The 19,941-nt window shown below is 33.5% G+C and overlaps 2 protein-coding genes across 3 annotated transcripts in view; both read right to left on the bottom strand.

Annotated features, from left to right (window-relative positions):
* LOC107629948 (ribosome-recycling factor) overlaps nt 1-19,941 on the bottom strand; it is a 51,773-nt gene that overhangs the window by 9,718 nt on the left and 22,114 nt on the right. The gene's annotated exons all lie outside the window — the stretch shown is intronic.
* The window catches only part of LOC107629949 (30S ribosomal protein S17-like), an 8,124-nt gene continuing 7,507 nt past the window's right edge, over nt 19,325-19,941 (bottom strand). Inside the window, exon 4 of the mRNA XM_016332916.2 lies at nt 19,325-19,468. The gene's annotated coding sequence lies outside the window, so the exon portion shown is untranslated. The remainder of the gene's footprint in view (nt 19,469-19,941) is intronic.

Here is a 19,941-nt window from a genome sequence, read left to right as displayed (position 1 = left end):
ATAATATATAGAATAAATTATCATTTATACCCATAAAAGATACAGATGCTGACAAATGTACCTATATAAGAATAAAACGACAATTATAACCATGGAAGATAGCTTCCGTATGCCAAGAGTACCTGGATCTTGGTTACACAATTGGTCCGTTAGGGTATTCTTGGCACACGGAAGCTATCTTCCATGGATACAATTGTCGTTTTATTCTTATATGGATACATTTGTCAGCGTTTGTATCTTTCATGGATACAAATGGTAATTTATTCTAATAAATATTAAAACAAAATAAAATTAGCAAACTAAGTAATAACGGTGAAGAATATGCATTGTTCATATAAATAGTTAAAAAATAAAATAAACCAAGTTCTATCATTTTATACGATAAAAAATAAAATTATATCTAATAATAGTGTAAACTAGATATAAATTAAGATTAAAATAACAAGGCATGAGGTGCATCAATCCGATTGAGTGTGTGGCACATGATTAGAGAAGGTAGGTACTTCATCACCATATTTCTGTCGTAGAAATCTGTGGAGAGTTGTCACTTGATCCTTAACTTCTTGAAGTTGCCTCTCTAAATATGCGACATGTTGTTGCGATGCACTGCTAGAACCTCCGTAATTTGCAACTCCAAAGATGCGCTTTGACTTACCAAAACCACTGGGACATGTAGCATAACTAAAACCACGAACTCGCTTACCATTCTCAGGACCACAGACTATTCTAATTGCATCATCTGGATGAACCAAGACTTTTGAATGAATACGTTCAGTGGCAGCATGCTCTTTGATCTTCAGTCAAATGCTCTGATATTTTTTTTTTTACAAACAAATGCACATCGTTTTGAACTAGTGTATTCACATAACTAATTCTTAAAAAAATATACAGGAGTATAAAAAAAATTCAGGCACTTACAGCTAATCGTTGTCCTTTCCCGCTTACATAACTTCCATCTTTCTTTAGCAAAGTTGATACAATAACCTTGCTTCGACATACATGCCTTCCCATTTGTTTTTCCTAATACAATAAATAGAATTTTAAAGGTAATCACAAATTTAATTATAAACTCTAATTTTATGGCAATAGTATAACAGTACTAGGTACAATAAATAAATAAAAAAAATAGCATCTGAGTTGCTCTTATAGCATTGCTTTTACTTCTACCGGCATGCGAAACTATAAGATTCTCACGATTTCTGATGTTTTGCAAATATTGTTTCTATGATTTTCAAAAACAAGAAATTAGTAAATAAATGTTACCAGATAACCATAGCCAATATTCAATAAGAAAACACAAAAACATAGAATAAGTATTTACCTTTGTTTTAGAGTGCATATAATGATCCACAAAAGTAGTTCATTCAACAGGTGGTATGTCTGATGGATTCGCAGCCAGAATTTCTGCCTTTCTTTTGTTATGATAGAAGTGTTGTCCTCATAAAATTATACTTATGGGCCTTCAATTTATCACATGAGGTTCTCATAACTCATTTGATGTCAGCAGCATAATCAAACTCAAAATTTTCTTTGAAATAATTCATAGATAAAATCAATTATTAAATGATAACAAATCAATAAAAATACACATCAAAGTGAAGCAACTTACTTCAATAAATTTTCACTGTCTTTTTGTGTTATCTTCTGGCATCTTATTCCATCTTTTGATTGATATGGGACAAAATCTAATTCGCCGAGCTACTTGACCAAGAAATCTCACAAACAGGTTTAAGACATTATCTCAACCTTGTTCATCTGCATCCAATTCCATCATGACTTTTTTCACTTTTTTCAAGGCCCAAACTTGATTTGCTGTCATTTTGTGTCTAGTAGAGGTGTTTGAAATCATGGAAGACCGTCAAGTCAAACTAAACCAAAACAGCATGGATCACACACACACGCACACACACACGCACGCGCGCACGCGCACACGCGCGCGTGCACACACACACACACACATTAGTAATTAATCTAAATTGCATACTAATCTAATCTAAATTGCTTACATATATCGGTACCAAATTAAACATAGTATTAGACAATAAAAGCACGGTGGGTTGGTTCCAAGGTGTTTTTAAAATCCTGAACTTACTAATTAAACAAGTGCGGCTTTAACGAAACGCAAAATTAGATTGTATAGTTCAAGGTTTCATCAGACTAAAAGAGGTTAACAACAAACTAAACATATACATTGCTAGTATGTCCATGCATGATTAATCAAGATAAAATAATATTATTAATTATTGTGTGTAACAACAAGAACCAATTCAAGGCCCATAATGCGGGCCACAACTAGTAACATATTTTATCCCAAATATGAATTGTTCCTGATCGTGTATAAAATGTATAAAAACTACAAGCAAAAACACTATATCACACTATCCAATAATTTTAAAATATATATATATTTATTTATATATTTTAAAAGAGTAAAGTATCATTTTTGTCCCCAACGTTTGGTGTAAGTCCTAAAGTTGTCCCTAATATTTAAATCGTCCTATTTAAGTCCCTAACATTTCAAAATTAGTTCAATGTTGTCCTGCCGTTAGGAATCTGAAAGCAGAATTGACGACGGGACAAAATTGAGACGATTTTGAAACATTAGGGACTTAAATAGGACGAAAACGTTGGGGACAAAAATAATACATAGAAAAAAAATTTTAATTTTATTCTTCAATAATTTCAATTATTTTTTAATCACATCTAAGTAAATTACACTTAATCACGTTACTTTCATTCTGAATAAATTTATTTTTTTTATAATTTTACTCTTGAAAATTTTTACTCATAATGAAATGTTTGTAGAATGACTAGTACATAAACTTGCGGAAAAGAAAAAAATAATACATATACAATAAAGTATAAATTGTACCTTTTTTTTCCAATGTATCAAAATTATTTAATGTTTAATTTAGCTAAATTTTATTTTTAATTTCATTCTTTAATAATATCAAATTTTATAAAAAAAATTAGAATGAAAATAATGTGATTAAATGTAATTTACTTAGATGTGATTAAAAAATAATTGAATAATTATGTATCGTAAAAAATTGATATTATTAAATGATAAAATTAAAATTTATTTCTATGTATCATTTTTGTCCCCCAACGTTTTCGTCCTATTTAAGTCCCTAACATTTCAAAATCGTCTCAATTTTGTCCCGCCGTCAATTCTGTTAACAGATCCCTAACGGCAAGACAACATTGAGCCAATTTTGAAATGTTAGGGACTTAAATAGTACAATTTAAACGTTAAGGACAACTTTGGAACTTACCACAAATGTTGGGGATAAAAACAATACTTTACTATTTTTAAAATTATACATATCCAACAAGAGAACGCAGCAAAAACACAAATAGGCTAGGTGCAGAGTAAACAAAAAAGGAACAGAATAGTCAGTGCCATACATAAACCACACAGACAACACCTATAAACAGTATTGATCGATTCTAGTGTGCTACATCTAACATTCTCATGCATTAAAGAGTTTCACAAGTTGCGATATCCAAAAGGAATGAGAAATATACAGTAAATTATTATGAGTTTACTTTCCTAACAAAGTTATCAGCGATTTAGAAAGACATAAAGGGAAAAAAGCCTAAATCATAGAAATTAAAAAAAAAAAGATGATAAAAGAAACCAGCCAGCACAAGTATAACTTCTAGAGAATAAAATCAACCAATACTGGGCTTTGTGTGTAAATGCACTAGAGATTGATGAAATTAAAAGGCATCTACAAGAAGAACACATGTAATGGGCTAAATAAATACATTTGATTTGGCAGAGGGACCACTTATAAAAAAATTAAAATATTCAGTTCTTACAATTAACTAATTGGAGCATATTAAAGGAGCAATGATTGAAGGATGGTGGACTCAAATAATAAAGTAACTAGAAAAGTCACATAATGTTATACGGGTAAAACTAAACCAATAAATGAAATAAAAACTGAAAAGAACAATCTAACTTTGTAGGTGAAAAGAAAATGCCGCGAAAGATAACGGGCAAGACATAAATGGATAACTAACCTAACCAAGGCCATGCACTAAAATGATAACCATTCAGCTGAAATCAGTTTCGGGCTCCGAGATGTCAGAGCCTTTTAAGATGCTTAAAGAGATTAAAAAGGATACAACAGTAACATATATATATTTTAGAGGAGCATTTGGACAACAAACTTATATATCGATACTATTTTCTAGTTGCTTGAAAAGAAAAGTTAGAGTTTAAATAAACCTACCTTTGACATTCACAAGTAGTGGCTCATTTTTATCTCTTTTATTCATAGATGCATCAGGTTCTGGTAGATCAATACCACTTTGATTTATCATCTCTATCTCTGAAAATTCATCCCCATCATGATTGAGACTTATTTGGTCCAAACCTTCTTCTGAACTCAAGCTTATGTCTTCACTTTGTTTTCGTAGCTCTTCAAGGATTGATTGTCCAGAAATATTACCTTCACGCTTCATAGTAAACTAAATGTCTATAAAATAAAGTCATAGACAATATAAAAAAATTGAGAAAAAAACAAGTCAAATAAAAAATAGTGAGATAAAATAGTTCATATAATTGAAACACAAGAAGTCAAACAACATAAAAGTAGTTTCATACATGTCTCCACATTTAAATAAATTAAACATTACTAAACATAATAGTAATACAGCATATTCATTAAGTCATTCATAGAGCATATTTAACAATTCAAAATTAAAATTAGATTTAGGATATTTTAGAAGTTTCATCATGCATAATTAAAAGAAAGCACTCAAGTCCAACATACTAAATCAATGATTTCCTGCTTAGAAACTGGTAAATATATATTTGGGTAGGTTGGATGATGTTTCTCCAATCTTATATCATTGGTTAAGTCTTAAAACCAAACAAAAATATCAAAAGTAAAAAATCATATAATTTTCTGCTTAATGTGTATTCTCATTGATGATGAAATCCATATACTAACCAATAACTCAGTCGTGATCATGGATTTAAAACATAAGGCCAAAGAGCTAGTAAACGGGTAGAGAAAATTAGAGACTTGTTAATTAATAATTACCTCATTACATACATAGAAGACTACCTAGCTTAATACATATAAATAGTCATGATGATCTAACCATACCTTTGCCCCCTTGAAGAACACCATACATGGGCAGAATTTTTTTGAAAATCCTTTTAATCTAATAAGCCCTTTTTCACTCTTACTCTGTGGTTAGCTATTGTATGAAGTTGAAGGGAATTACTTGAATTGGATAAAATATAAATTTTAGATGAGATATATTTTATTGAGATTAATTAAATTGGAAAAAAAAGGAAGACTTTGGTATCAATCACTAATCATGTTCTTAAGCATAGTTTCAAAAGAGATGCTCAAAGCACCATTGCAGAACATGCCTCGGACAACGCAATCAACTCCAACAACAATAAGACGAGAAGAAAAAACATAAATCGACCAAGATAGAGTTTGATTTCAGTGTTTGAGAGAGGCAAAGATTTAGAGCAGTACCTCTAGACAGAGTGACGGTGACAGAAGCACAATGGAGCAAATTAGGGTTCCTTCCAGACTTCTTTGTGATTTGGGATTGCCGGTAGAATCGTGATTCCCAAATGTTTTTTCTTCTTTCTTCGATGACTCCACAGAGAATTTACTGATCCCACTCGAACTGCAAATTCAGAATGGATAGAAATTATTAAATCCCCTGCTCTTCAACAAAACCATCCGGTGAGACCGATCCCAAAACCTAAATAGGATTGGATTTAGCGAAATAGATTGGTTGAAGGTCATTTGAATTGATCTGAGTGCAGAAACTAAGAAAGTAGGTATTTGAAGAAACTGAAGAAAATGGATTCAGCAACACGGATTGGATGAAGGTTAGCATGCTTGATCTGAGTGCAAGAGCTAAGAAGCTAGTAATTTGGAGAAACTGAAGAATAGTGTGAGGGAGTTATTCTTAAAACTAGATGAGTTGGCTATGGTGCTTAATAAAAGTTGCTTTTAAGCTTGTCGCTAAAAATTTCACTTGTTTTATTATAGACGCTAATTTGAATTTTGTTTAGTGAAGTAACTAAAATTTTTAATTTAAATTAATATTTAACTTTAATAAAAAATTATAGAATTATAAAATTTATAATTATATACTATATTTCAAAGATTTCACATACTAATTAGAATTTTAAATTTTGGCTCATTGGAGAAAAAAATTAAAATTTTATAAATATTTAAAAAATATACTTACATGAAATTAATTTTCAATCAATTTTTCTATTAAATTAATAGTATGATAATAAAGAAAAAGAGTAATAAAATTTAGCAGTACAACTAAGATTGTGAATTTTAAAAGTTAGACCTCTATTTATAAAGTTTGCAATAAATTATTTTTGGTCTGTTCAATTACAAAATAGATTAAAAAAAGTATATACCACTAACTAAAGTCCAGCAAGTCATCAATACCAATTTCATCCTCACAAACATCATCATTGTCTTCAGTAACATGCATTTCATCCGATTCTGGTTCGTTAATATCGTCCCGCACTAATGAAAATTCTTCGAGATTCTCTACTTATTGCTCACAAAATGGTATGTCCTCCACCAAAGACTCATCTAGATCCTCCTCATTCAAATCCCCCATATCATATAAATCTCTAGGCTTCATGTGACAAACAGAATACCATCCTTCGTCAAATGGATCATTAACATAGTAAACCATTCTCGCATCTGTTGCAAGAATAAATGGCTCATCTAATTCAAGAGCACCCGTGTGTATCAACTCTGAAAATTTACACTTGTAATCCCAAATTGATCTACCTTCCCTTATTAAGCGTGGTGTCAACCCAGATACATTTGAAGAAGATAACCCTTAGCTTGCCAAAATAGTCTAATTCTATTATATCAGTCACTTTACCATAGTACGTATTGTCACATGATACTGTAACAGGGTTCCGTCCACGGCTAACACTAGTGGTAATTGCAGACATGACTACACCACTATTTTGTATTTTAAGTCTTTCATCGTTATTTATTGTGTGAAACTTGAATTCATGAATATTGTACTCTTCAAATCTCTTTACAACATCATTAGGCCCTTCTGCAAGCCATTAGATTTCAGGGGTAATGTCATATGTATCATCATTTACACACCACCTGCATGTGATAGATTACTCTAAATTTAAAATGTTTTCACAAATTATAATATAGAAAAAGGTAAATTTTACAATAAATGTAACTAACTCACATAATCCCTAAACCACTCATGGAACTTGGCATGCATATATTCTTCAATGAGTTTAGCTACATTTCTTTTATCGCGGTGTAATTCAGAAATTTCACCTCTGCATTTACTGGTAAAGTAGATAATAGTTACACAAAAACTATAAAAAAAAATAAAGATTAAAACATAGATTGCATTATGAATTACTTGCGAAACTTGTCCACTAATGAACAATTTGCCAGCACATAGCAATGAGCCTGTGTTTTCTCAAATGGTGTCAACGAATTGATCTTTTGCGACCTGCAAGGACTCCCTCTTGTTGGAAAAATTTTAGCAAAAATGTTAGAATAACTACTAAGAGTGTTGTCATTTTGATCGTCGTTATGATTTGGTCGGTTAAACCTTGTCTCAATCCCATCTTCCTCTAAATATCTAGAGCAGAAAGTTAGACATTCCTCCATCAGGTAACCTTCAGCTATGCATCCTTCAGGTGCAGCTTTATTACGAACATAAGATTTTAAATGTCCTAAAGTCTGTTTGCAAGAAGATAACATTAATAAACAAATATTAAACATTACAAATAGAGTCAATCAAGATTTTCAATAACATGAACCACGAAATATAAACATAACATTCTACCTTTCAACAGGATACATCCATCTGTAGTACACTGGACCAGCAATCATTGCTTCCTCTACGAGATGAATAACCAGATGAACCGTCACGGTGAAAAATGACGGAGGGAATATCATTTCCATGTGGCAGAGCGTCAAAGCAATTCGATGTCAAAATTTTTCCAAGTTATCAATGGATAAGGATTTGCCAGAGACTTCCTAAAATAGTTGCACAACTCAATTAGTACAGATGTCACCTCTTTAGGCATGGAATTTCTAAGAGCGATCGACAAAATGTGCTCCATGAGAATATGTGAATCATGGCTCTTTAGGTCAAAGACCTTCCTTTTTTAAGATCAATATATCTAGATATGTTTAAAGAATAACCATCTGGAAAAGAAACAATTTTAAGAATTCTGCGAAAAATATCCTTGTCAGCATTTGTCATTCTGAAACAAGAAGGATGGTATTTGGAAGAATTAGTGTACGAATGGAGTTGTTCTCGGATTCCCATCAATTGCAAGTCCTTACGGGCTGCCAAGTTGTCCTTTGTCTTATGTTTGTCGTCAAGTACAGTAAATAAAACATTGTCACAAACATTCTTCTCTATGTGCATCATGTCAAGGCAATGACGAAGGAGATTATCCTTTCAGTATGGTAAATCCCAAAAAATACTCCTCTTTTTCACTGCGAAGGGTTGTTTCTAGCATTGAGTGCTTCCTGTGATCTATTTTTTCTACTCTGAATTTGAGACAAAATAGCACTTCCTGATAATGTTAGAGGAGGGCCTTTTAGTTCTGGAGCACCATCAAATGAGTGCATATTGTGTCTATACTTGTGGTTATGGGGTAATCACCGACGATGTACCATGAAGTAATATTTCATGCCATGCTTTAACCTTCTAGATACTGTATCAAAATTACATGAAGAACATGCAAGACTATTATGTGCATTCCACCCAGATAGGTTATCAAGATCTGGAAAATCACTTATAGTCCAAAATAATGCAACATGCATGCGAAACAATTTACCATCAACAGAATCGTATATGTCAACACCTTTCCATAGTTCTTGTAACTCACTAATAAGTGGTTGCAGAAAAATGTCAATATTATTACCAGGCATCTTTGGACCAAGAATTATCATAGACATAATAAGGGAGGTTTGCTTCATACAACACCATGGAGGATAGTTGTATACATACAACATCATCGGCCATATGCTAATGTTGGAGCTGAGAGTCCCAAATGGATTGAAACCATCGGTTGCCAAAGCAAGTCTTATGTTACGAGGATCTTTAGCAAACTCAGGACATAACAAATCAAACTCCTTCCATGCCTTGTTATCTCTTGGATGCTTTAACTTTCCATCTGAGTTAGGAAACTCTGAATGCCAACACAATAGTCTTGATGTTTTAGAGGACATGTATAACCTTCTTAACCTAGGAGTGAGAGGAAAGTATCTCAACACCTTTGTAGGTATTAGCCTATTCATATCTTCACCTGTTTCCACAACTCCCGGATTGTTGTTGGTGTTCTCCTCTACTTTATATCAAGATGCATTTCAAACTATGAATTTACTCTTTATCTCATTATCTTTACCCCAAAAGAGTATACAGTTATTTGGACATGCATGAATTTTCTCATATCCCAAGCCTAACAGCTTAGTCATCTTTTTTGCTTTATAAAACGAATTAGGTAGATTAGCATGAGGAAAATCTCTCTAGAGAAGGTCAAGTATCATCAAGAATATCCTGTCAGTCACATCGTATACCACTTTGATATGATGCAGCTCAACAATAAATGACAACTTGTTGTACTTTGCACACTCGGGATATAATTTGTGATTTTCATCCCTTAGGTAGCGTTTGTTTCGAGGTACTGGAACAGAGACTGGGATTCAATATCTTGTTTGTCGATCCAGAGACTGATATTAAAAGTTCAGTCTCCATCTCCAAAATTTCAGTATTTCAGTATCTCCAAAAAGTAGGGACATTGGAGACTAAAATTTTTGAGACGAAGACTGAAATTTAACTAATAATTTTTTTTCCAAATACACCCTTAATCCAAATTTATAATTCCAAATTCACCCTCTGTACAAATCTAATCAGGGCTCCTTTTCATATGCTCCTCTTATCAAATATTGGACCACCATTGAAGGGACCTTCGTAAAGCCTCTGCCATATCGCCGCCTTCAAGACCACCATTTCCTACTCCTCGTTGTAGCCACTATGTTCGCGTTTGTTCGTGTTCTCATCTTCCATCCTCTCTTTGCTTGTCTTCTCTTCTCTTCTTTGTTCACGTTTCTATTGTTGTGAATAGGTTCTCTTCTCTTCGGGTTTATGGGAGCACTTTCTTCTTATACTCTCTATGTATGAAGCTTGTCTTCTCTGGGTTTTTGTTTTTATTGTAGAATTCTTTTTACATGAGGTTGTAGAACGTATGTAATTTGTTGCAGAATTTGTTGTAGCTTTTGTTTTGGAAAAAATTGTTTTACATGAAGCTTGTCTTCTCTGGGTTCAATTTTTTGTGATTAATTCTATATATCAGCGTGATTAATTATTTGTATGAAACTTGTCTTCTCTGTATTCAATTTTTTGTGATTAATTCTATTTATTGTGAATTTGTTATATCTTCAATTTGTTACTGATTTGTTAGTTGTCACTAAAGAGTGAGATGCATTGATGAATTTGTTTTTAAAATGAGAGTACTCATGAAGAACAAGTTATCCTGATGAATTTCTACCTATTATAGCTTGGTCAATTTGGTGCATCTAGCTTGTTTGCAATAGTTTTAATTGAACCTTTTATTATATATGCCTGAATCTTCCTCTAATTTTACATGAATCTTCCTTTAGCTTGTTGTTTTTGTTTTGAAGAATTTGTTTTACATGAAGCTTGCCTTCTTTGGGTTCAATTTTTTGTGATATATAGAGTGAGATGCATTGATGAATTTGTTGTTAAAATGAGAGTACTCATGAAGAAGAAGTTATCCTGATGAATTTTTGCCTATTATAACTTGGTCAGCTTGGTGCATCTAGCTTGTTTGCAATAGTTTTAATTGAACCTTTTATTATATATGCCTGAATCTTCCTCTAATTTTACATGAATCTTCCTTTAGCTTGTTGTTTTTGTTTTAAAGAATTTGTTTTACATGAAGCTTGTCTTCTTTGGGTTCAATTTTTTGTGATTAATTCTATATATCAGCGTGATTAATTATTTGTATGAAGCTTGTCTTCTCTGTATTCAATTTTTTGTGATTAATTCTATTCATTGTAAATTTGTTATATCTTCATTTTGTTACTGATTTGTTAGTTGTTACTAAAGAGTGAGATGCATTGATGAATTTGTTATTAAAATAAGAGTACTCATGAAGAACAAGTTATCCTGATGAATTTCTACCTATTATAGCTTGATCAATTTGGTGCATCTAGCTTGTTTGCAATAGTTTTAATTGAACATTTTATTATATATGCATGAATCTTTCTCTAATTTTAGGTTTGTGTTATCTGTTTCTATTTATTTTTCGGTGGTGAAGCTTAGATACAAAGTGGGTAGACTTGGAATTACTCATGCAATGTGTTTTGGTTTAATATGTTTGATTTGAGGTATTGATTTGAATGGAATAAAGTGAAGTACCAGATGTGGGTTGAAACTAAAAAGTTTTATGCCCTTTTACCTACTGTGCTTGAGACAAAGTCTAATATGTGTTGTTGTTAAACATAACTTTCTCATCTGTGTTACTACCATTTAGTATTTAGACAAATGCATTGCTCATCATTCAAATTTCACTACCATGATCTGAATGCTCTTCTTTAAGTTATGAAAACCTCTTTTTTGGTTCACTAGATGGTAAACTTTGACAAAAGAAATTGAATGAGTATATCTAATTTTATTTTTATTAGATAAAGTTGAATATTTATGCCTTTTTTGAATGAAATGACTTTGCTAGGAGGGAATATAGCGATCGAAAATTATTAAGCGATGTGTGTCTTTTTATGAAGACATGAGAGTGGAGCATGATAATTTGATACTGTTCTTTGTTCTTACATTATTTGTGTACTTTAAGGAGAGAAGTAGTGGGCAAGTGTCGTTAGGCAGAAAAATGAATAGCAAAATTAGACGTGATGTTTTAGAGCATATTATTGGCAAGGGTGATAGAAATTGTATTTGGGAGTTGAGAATGAACACAAATGCCTTTGCTAATTTGTGTGAGTTGCTCCAAGTTCAAGGATGACTTCGAGAGGATGGTCAAGTAAGCTTGCCAGAGTAAGTTGCAACTTTTTTTAATTATCTTAGCGCATCACAAAAAAAATCGCAGTCTACAAGTTAAATTTTGTAGGTCCGGAAAAACAGTTAGTAAGTATTTCAATAAGGTTTTAACGGCTGATATACGTATCCAAAGAATTTTGTTCGCCAAGGCTTCTTCGGTTGAAGAAGATTGCGTAGACCCCACTTAGAGGAGGTTTAAGGTATAACTACTAAATTTTGTGTATAATTTGTTGTTCAGTTGGAAGGACTGTGTATCTAAGTATCATAATTTTCTATGGATTATAGGGTTTTTTGGGAGTATTAGATGGCACTTATATAGAGGTGACAGTCCCTAAGTCAAAAAAGTCAAGATATCGAACAAGAAAAGGTAAAATATGTACCAACGTCTTAGGAGTATGTAACCGGAAAATGAGCTTTGTTTATGTACTTTAGTGGATGGGAGGGATCGTCATCTGATTCAAGAATACTTCGAGATGCAGTCACTCGTTGTAATAGTCTCAAGATACCACACGGTAATTCAGCCACTGTTAGATTTAGACATATAGCTTTTGTTTACAGTAGTTAAGCTTACGATGTTTGTATTACTTGTTTATAGCTAATTAGTATTTAGTTGACGTTGGTTACACCAGTGGTTCTGGATTTCTAGCACCGTATAGAGGCACTCGATATCATGTTAGAGAGTGGGCCCAAGGAACACGTGTACCTCGCAATTATCAGGAGTATTTTAATAGGAAGTGTAACACCCTACCACACGGAGTCTTATGCTTAAGTCATAAAGCTGCGGTGGCAAGGTATTACGACAAGTAAAAGTAAAAGTATATATATGATAATAGTAGTTGAAAGGAATTTATACCGAGGAGCCTGTGAAGAAAAGTTTAAAGCAAAAATCGTAATGCTCACGTAAACGGGAAACTTGCGTGTGAAGAAAACTAAGTTTCATAAGTATAATAAACAAAAAGTAGGAATAGAGGGTCAAAAATACAAAATAACAAGCTCTTAACTCAGCCTGCAAAGCTAAGACTGGCCGGAGAATATTTACATACATAATATACAACCTTAAGCCCAAAGGAACATGTTTAAAAGCCCTAGTTCTCCATAAGACCTCTAGGAGGTACAATAGCAGAATAGTAATATACACATGAGGAGAGTCTAATACATATATATATATATATATATGAAAAGTAGGGCTCCAAAATATTTCTCTTCACTGCAGAAATCCAAACGCCTAGCGAGGTGCCTCTCGACCTACATCTAAAAATAACAACACAGTATGGGATGAGAACCGGAGGTTCTCAGCATGGTAAATATGCCACGCATATAAGATATAAGGTCCTGGGAATGCCAGAGGCAATCTTAGAACGCCGACACTTAGATATAAAACTTAAGGAACTAAAAACAGAAGCTATAAATCAAGGTGGTCATTCTAGGGATTTCTAACTTAACCAAGTTTAAATCTTAACTAAGTCCCTAACTTCTCTGCCTTTCCTCCGTTTCTCCATATCCGATAATTCGCATGAACAAACAAACAGACAAGGCAAGCACAGGTAGAAAACAAGTAATTCAAGTAGCAATTACAACAGTTAGAAGAATATAATCAATTAGGCATTCCCAATTAATGCACAAGCAAGCAGTTCAAACAATATGCATATGATGTATGTCTGTCCTATGGATGTTGATATCAATTGTTGGTTACGTAGCCAGCCCAACATGTCCTCAAGCTCAACACTCACCATGGGGGAGAATCCCCAAGCTGACATGGGAGAGACAACACCCCAAGCTCAAAAATATCCATGAAAAAAGTCTCAAGCTGACATGGGGAGAAGAGACAATACCTCAAGCTCAAAGATTAACATGGGGAGACGACACCCCAAACTGACATGAGGGAGAGAACACCCCAAGAAAATAAGATATATTCTTAACCAAATAAGATAGATTCATCTTTATAAATAATTTTATATTTATACTTTATCATTCTTTTTAAATACTAGGGAGTAGGGACAAGTTTTAAGTTTTTTATAAAATTAATCAAACCAATTTAATTTTTAGAAATTGGTGATAATAAATTCATAATCTTATTCAAAGAAAAATATAATAACTCCTATAATGGTACAAAATCATTTATTAAAATTATATATATTCACTACTGGAATATAAGATTTCAAAATACTTATTCATATACTTCAGGCGATATGAACATTGAGATTTATTCACTTTATGGAATAATCTTTTGATATATTCCTTTGATGAAATATACAAATATAAGATCAATTGTAATTTTGAATTATAATGACACAATCACTTCAAGGAACAATTATCTTTTAATTCCATATGTCTTTGTTATGACAAATGGTAACATCATTATTCACTTTGCTTGATGAGCAATAAAATCATTATTCTTATAACTGCTTCTAGCAGATTAAAGGATTGTCATTATCTATAGTGATAAATTTGCGTGCAATCCTACAAGGATGCAAATTTTCATTATTAAATGGCATCTTGAGGATCTATTAGTTCACAATAAATTTTCGTAATCCTACCGGGATTGTCGTTTTAGAGGAAAAACAACCATTTGTACCCATGAACTTTACGAACGCTGATAAAATACTCATTAAAGAAGAAAACTAACGTTGTATTCATCAAAGATGGATTTCGTACGACAAAAGTACCCAAATCCTAAATTTATGTTGACTTTTTAATAAAATTCCAGAATTACTCCCACCATTATCTTCAACATCAACTCCCAACTATCTCTTTTTTCCCACTCAAACTTTCACATCCCTCCATTAGTACCACCTTAACTACCTTCTTTTTTCTCTGCTACTTCACCACCGCTACCATGATGCATTTCCATCTTCATGAACCATATCCAAGAAACTTGATCACCGACTCAACCTCTCCAACCGGATCCCTCTCCCCCTTTCTCTCCCCCTCTTCCCCAAACCCCGCGTCATCTTCGTCACGGTCAATGCCACGCACCTCCGTTGTCGTTGTGGTTATCGAAGTCATTCTCTGACTTGACAAGTATCCTAACATAGATATGATTGGAGATTTCTGAGAGAATTTGAACAATGAATACACTCAATTGGTTTAATTTGGGTATAGACAAAAACAAATAAATTATTAGTTACAGGAGATTTGTTCAAGTTCGTTAATTATATAATAAATTTGTAATTTATACTGTTGTATATATAGGACCTTTCTCCATGGAGTCCGTGAGCTTGAAGTGGACCTAGGAGGAGTTGAATCGCACCACAGGAAGGGACCTTGCGCGTTGGATCTCAGTTCAGTCTCGCTTCCAGAGCTTCTCCATCTTGTGGCGGCATTAGACGGGGTCTTGGCCGAAGAGGCATTGCGGTATCTCTGTGCAACGGCGTTGCTGGAGCTTGAATCCGGTGGCTTTAAACTCTGAACTTGCCACTGTGCCAAGGTATAGGTGATTTGTGCATGGGCTTGAGGCGGCGCTAGGACCGCCGCGGAGTTTGGGTGGCTGCAGTTGAAGGTGGTAGCGTTGTGTGGGAACGGATGGATTGCCTGGTTACCTTGTTGTCGTCTTTGTCATCGTCAGCGTGGAAAGATGACGGCAGTGGTAGTTAGTGGAGTAGTAGAGAATAGAGGGTGGTTAAGGTAGTGGCAATGGAGGTGTTTGAGATTTGAGAAAGAAGAAAGGAAGGGTTGAAGATAAAGGATGGGGTAATTCTAGAATTTTATTAAAAAGTCAACATAAATTTAGGATTTGGGTACTTTTGTCGTGCGGAATCCATCTTTAATGGATACAACGTTAGTTTTCTTCTTTAATGGATATTTTTGTCAGCATTCGTAAAATTCATAGGTACAAATGGTTGTTTTTTCTCGTTTTAGATATTCGAAAGAAGCACTTCTTATAGGTGATAATAATGTCTTTCTTTTGATCTCTTTCAAAGATCCGTAGGATCTTTTAAAACAAGATACTTGCTTTTATTGAACCATATTTTTTTAAACAAAATTATTAATCAAAGAACAATTCTTTTTTTATGTAGAAGGTCAGATAATACTGCAACCACAAAGCATACTCAAAGTTGAACATTTTATCCAATGAATTATATGTAATTCTTCAGGGATCAATATTACAATAATGTCTTTAGGACATACTTATTAATATAATATTATAAGACTTATAGTTTTGCATTAATGGTAATTTCAGACCCATTTAATCAAAATGAATTTGAAATAGAAATTATTTATATATATATTCACTAATTATATGTTGCAGCGTAGAAAGAGAGGGAAGGAATGTTTGTTGTTTGTGTAAGTCATTTGCCTCATACCATATTTTTATTTATATACGCACAAAGTTACACTTCCAAACTCAATTAACTTTAATCTTGTCTTGATAAACTTAACTTCACTATTGAAAAAATTAGTCGCCTAAGTCATTAAATGGGCATCCATCTATATTACAACACTAACCAAAATTATCAACTGAACCCGATCAAATCAGTCAGACTACTTATTGGTTCAACTAATGGGTTATTAATTGAACTGGTTGACCCGATTTCACTTAAATAAAAATATAAAATAGATAAAATTTAAATTTAAAATACATGTTTTCGCTAATATATTAACTGGTAATGATGGAAGCTTGAAATGCCTTCACGTCAACTCCAAGACGGCGGTTGTTAGGGGTATCCGCAAGAAAAATTTTTTTTATAAAAGTATTGAAAGAGGTCGGAGATGGTAGTGAATGTGCTTGAAAAGCCTTCACATCAACTCCAAGTCGGCGGTTAGGGTATTTGCAAGAGAAAAAATATTTTATAAAAACACTTTTATTTGAAGAACATGTGAAAAAATAGAATTGAAATTAATGCATTAAAAAATATTGAGAATTTTGAATTTATAGAAAAAATGGGAAAAAACTGGTGAAGGGACTAGTTTGGTGCACGACATTCAATTTCAGGGACTAAAATGAGTCACTTAATATAAAGTGAGGGACTAATTTGGTGCATATACAACGATGACATAATGGATGACACATGGACGAATACTGTTGCGACACGTGGCACAAATGAACACATGGCCAAATAGTATTGTGACACGTGGCACAACTATCCACGTCAGCATGCCACGTGTCACTGATAACCACATCATCATACCATTACATTTGGCTAAATCATGAAGTGACACGTGTCACTTATAATTCACGTCATCATGCCATGTCATCACGTCGTTAATGAAAAATAGGTTAGGGACTAATATGGTGCACTTTTTTCAATCTCAGGAATATAATTGGTGCAATTGAAATCTCAGGAACGATTTTAGTGCATGACGTCAATCTCAGAGACCATTTTGGAGTTTAACTCATAGTTATAGACATAATTGCAGAATGATCAATTATATAATTTATGTCTTCTCTCAAATCAATAACCAATTATATCATTAAAATTATTCTCATTTAATACAAAGTTTCTTATAAATATATTATCCTAATATGTTTCGTTCAATATAGACAAACTATTCAATGATTATAATTCATCATTTACAAAGCTATTATCACCAACATACATTATATTATTTTTTTGTTGCTACGTGCTATTTAAAACACATGTGGAATTAATGATATTTTTTACTTGAAATAAGTATCATCTTTTCTATTCTTTACAATAGAACAAACTCTTCCAAAAAATTATCCGATAGAGATTTCAAAAATATTTCAAGAATCAACATAAAAACCTATACAATTATATTATACAATTAACTTCTAAATTGTATGCAATCTATAAAAACCATCACATTTATCACCGTTGTCAACTATAGTAATTCTAAACCAACCATCATCAACTTAAATTCATTATATTTTTTATGAGTAAATAGTTATTTCTGATCATAAAATATTCAAACACGGACAAAATCGATCATGAAATAACAAAATTAAAGTTGTACCCATAAAAGATCGGCTTCCTATGACAAAGTTATCCAAATTCTAAAAAACTACCCAAAAATTCCAAATTACCCTTCCCTCACCCATCATCATCATCACATTACTCTCTCTTTCTCTCCCCCTTCTCTCTCAACACAGGCTTGCCGCTCCAATCCCCCTTCATCTCCTTCCGTTCACTACCGTTATCTTCGAGCCCCTCTCTGCATGTGCCCACCTTCACCACCGCTATCTTTGAAATCGATGAGCAACAAATTCCAATTTTTCCGATTCGAGCTATTCACACAACCTCCAGTGGCGATCCAAGCTTGCTTTGCAACCTTGTTAAGCTTGAAGAAGTCGGGTCAAGTCGGTTGGTATTCAGGTTTTGCAAGTGGGATTGGGAATGCATCGCTGAGGAAGGCGAAGGGGTGGATTTTTCAGCGCTGGAGACAGCGGCGAGTCTGAATGCGAGTGGGTTGAATAGGATCACCCCAGCCGGTCCTCTGTAATTAGCGCCAATCACCTCCACACCAACGTCAATTGAATGCTTCAATGCAAGCTCTGATGATAGAACTGGAGAGAAACAAAAATCCCCAAAATCAGCACCAAAAACAAAATTGACACCATAACTCGAACAAAAATGAAGACGAGGATGAGTTTACTCTACCACACTAATCCTAATCTTTGAGAATCAGGGTCTCTCCTTCGACGAGGACAAGTTCACTCTCTATCGCGCTACTTGCTTATGTCGGTCCGGTGGGGGTTGATGACGACGGCCATCGAAGGGAACCTTAGCCGGAGCTCTGATCGATTCTCTCTCTAGTTGAAGCTTTGCGATGAGAAGGATACATCTGCTGCTTGATTACGTTGGGGATGAAGCCCTTCTGATGGTGTTTTTTGTTGCTGCAATTGTGGAATGATGAGAGATTAGGTTTTGAACGCTCAATAGGACCAAGGATTAGAACTACTACTATGGCCAACGCTGGTAACTGTGACTTCTCTTTGCTGCAAAATGTGTGGTATATGCAGCTAGGGCACAGCCACAGCTCTGGAAGTGATGATCATGATGATGGGAGAGGGAAGGGTAATTTGAGATTTTTGGGTAGCTTTTTAGGGTTTGGATAGTTTTGTCGTACATAGCTGATCTTTCATGGTACAACTTTAATTTTATTATTTCATGGTCAGTTTTATCAGCGTCTGAATTTTTTATGGTAAAAAATGACTATTTACTCTATTTTTTATGGTTAAAGAGATATTCAAGTAAAAATAAAAATATTATCAAAATCTAATTAACTCTAAAATCAATAATAAGTAATCGAAGTTCTCTTTCAAGACACCTCTACTTGCTGAAGCCTTCATTTCAACTATCAATCCTGAAAGTCCAGTTCGCTCACTTGCCACCCTCAAAACACCAATAAAATCCCATGTAGGAGGAGCATTTTGAAGTTCCTTCATAGAAATGAGAGGATTTCTTTTTTTGAGCTGAAAATCAAACATTACTCAGCATTAAAGTAGTTTCTTTCAGAATATAAATATACATAAATCGAGAAATAAAGCAAATCATTAACCATGTAAAACTTCTATAACATTGTTCCACACAATCTCTTCCAAACTGTTACGGGACGGACTACCCTCACACCATAGACCAAAACCATAAAATTCAACAAACAAATGTACCCCAAAACCAATGACATCGGCTTGACAATTCTCAGGTTACTTTTTGTCGGATCAATGTTGCATCTGTAAAAAAAACTGACTACCTCATAATCTCCTACATCATGGTTGCCAATTCCTATGAAGCTACAAAAAAAAACGTTGAGTACCGTCAAATTTACCGGCAGAATAAATCCAACGGTATAAACCTTGCCAGTAATTATTTACTAGCGAATTTTTTCGTCTATCGCTAATTACCATCGAAATATTTCCACTGGTAATTTTTACCGTTGGATTTTTTT

The sequence above is a fragment of the Arachis ipaensis genome, chromosome B03 (assembly GCF_000816755.2).
Source record: "Arachis ipaensis cultivar K30076 chromosome B03, Araip1.1, whole genome shotgun sequence".
Lineage (NCBI taxonomy): Eukaryota > Viridiplantae > Streptophyta > Magnoliopsida > Fabales > Fabaceae > Arachis > Arachis ipaensis.
The sequence above is the reverse complement of the archived record's forward strand: the minus strand, read 5'-3'. Positions and strand labels throughout refer to the sequence as shown.